This window comes from Bison bison, unplaced genomic scaffold, assembly GCF_000754665.1.
Source record: "Bison bison bison isolate TAMUID 2011002044 unplaced genomic scaffold, Bison_UMD1.0 scf7180017864267, whole genome shotgun sequence".
NCBI lineage: Eukaryota > Metazoa > Chordata > Mammalia > Artiodactyla > Bovidae > Bison > Bison bison.
In genome coordinates, this window is record NW_011494839.1 from 1753484 (window position 1) to 1755658 (window position 2175).

A 2175-nucleotide genomic window follows, 5' to 3' on the forward strand; every position below is an offset into this window, starting at 1 on the left:
GTGATGCCATCCAGCCATCTCATCCTCTGTTGTCCCCTTCTCCTCCTGCCCCCAATCCCTCCCAGCATCAGAGTCTTTTCCAATGAGTCAACTCTTCGCATGAGGTGGCCAAAGTACTGGAGTTTCAGCTTTAGCATCATTCCTTCCAAAGAACACCCAGGACTGATCTCCTTTAGAATGGACTGGTTGGATCTCTTTGCAGTCCAAGGGACTCTCAAGAGTCTTCTCCAACATCACAGTTCAAAAGCATCAATTCTTCAGTGCTCAGCTTTCTTCACAGTCCAACTCTCACATCCATACATGACTACGGGAAAAACCATAGCCTTGACTAGACGGACCTTTGTTGGCAACCTAGATAGCATATTAAAAAGCAGAGACATTACTTTGCCAACAAAGGTCCATCTAGTCAAGACTATGGTATTTCCAGTGATCATGTACGGCTGTGAGAGTTGGACTGTGAAGAAAGCTGAGTGCTGAAGAATTGATGCTTTTGAACTGTGGTGTTGGAGAAGACTCTTGAGAGTCCCTTGGACTGCAAGGAGATCCAACCAGTCCATTCTTAAGATCAGTCCTGGGATTTCTTTGGAAGGAATGATGCTAAAGCTGAAACTCCAGTACTTTGGCCACCTTATGCAAAGAGTTGACTCATTGGAAAAGACCCTGATGCTGGGAGGGATTGGGGGCAGGAGGAGAATGGGACGACAGAGGATGAGATGGCTGGATGGCATCACCGACTCCATGGACGTTAGAGTGAACTCCGGGAGTTGGTGATGGACTGGGAGGCCTGGCATGCTGCAATTCATGGGGTTGCAAAGAGTCTGACACAACTGAGCGACTGAACTGAACTGAACTGAAGAGTGCTTGATAAACAAAGATTGCTTTGGGACTGAAATGATACATAGCTGAGAAAGATAGGGGGTAACCTTTGAAACTATAAAGTTGTAGCTAGCTGCTGCTAATACATTATTATTTTGAAACCGGCTGGTGGTGTCCTGAGTTTGACACAGTTCAGAAAATTCAATTTCTCCCTGATGCAGAAATATGTCTGAAACCACACCCAACTATGTCCACCTGGCTCAATTCTGAATGCCTGACACCATAGTTACTCCATCTTGATATCTTAAATGATGTAAAATATGTAATCAACTTCCAGTTTTCAAAGGAGAGATGATGTGTCTTTTACTGATTATTGTTTAATTATATGTTTTCATGTGCATTCTTTCTGACAAGATCATCAGCCTGTCTCTACCAAAGCCTAGTGCTATACAGTCAAGATTCAAGATATAATAGACTTGAGAAAAACAAGCGTAATAAAACGCAAAGCACGAAAACTAACGAATGGTAAGTTTATAAACAAGGCAAGTGTTTTATAAATGCTTTTTCTTCACCCTCTACTATTATTATCAATAAAATTAGCAACAGTAACTATTGTCATAATATAAAGGACTATACAGCTTTTTTTCTGGTAACAAGTTCTTCTGTGAGTGTTAACGGGTCGATTCTGGGTACTCTTACTCTATATCGGGGTTTCCAATACCACTTTTCTAAGTACTGAACTACCTGAGGAAGTAAAAGACCAAGCAAATGAAAAACAGGAATGGGAGGAACTTTCTTTTCTTTAGCATTTTCTGGTTGCTTGGATCCATTACAAACTGGTAGACTAATCACATTGTCTACAGACCAGCTCAGAATGAGGTCCTCAGCAGCCCTAAAGGCCAATGCGGAAATCCCAAAAGCACTGCTCAGCTCTCGGTGTAAAGTGCCGTACCGCAAACACGCGCCGGCTGAGGGGCGGGGCCCAGGCCCGGAAGGGGCGGGGCCAGGCCTGGAGCGTCGGAGCGCCAAGCCGGGCCGTGGCGCTTTCTTTTCCGCTTGGCCGCGGGAGAAGGAAGGGCTTTGAGGCTCCGTCTGCCTTACGGGAGTGGCGGCAACGCCCGCGGACACGTCTCCCGGCTCTTCGAGGGGGGAAGTCCCCGCGGAGTTAGATCATTTTCTGTTTCTCCCGGGAACCCGACTCCGTGCCAGAGTCTATAAGTCGGCCTCGGGCCACTCCGCCTTGTGCGTTCCGCCCCGGGGCCCCCCATCCCGATGGCCTCCGTCCATTGCCCGGCACAGCCCAGCGGTCGGCGCGGCCTAGGCCTCCAAGTCATCCCAGGAGGCCACCTTCCCCTCCCC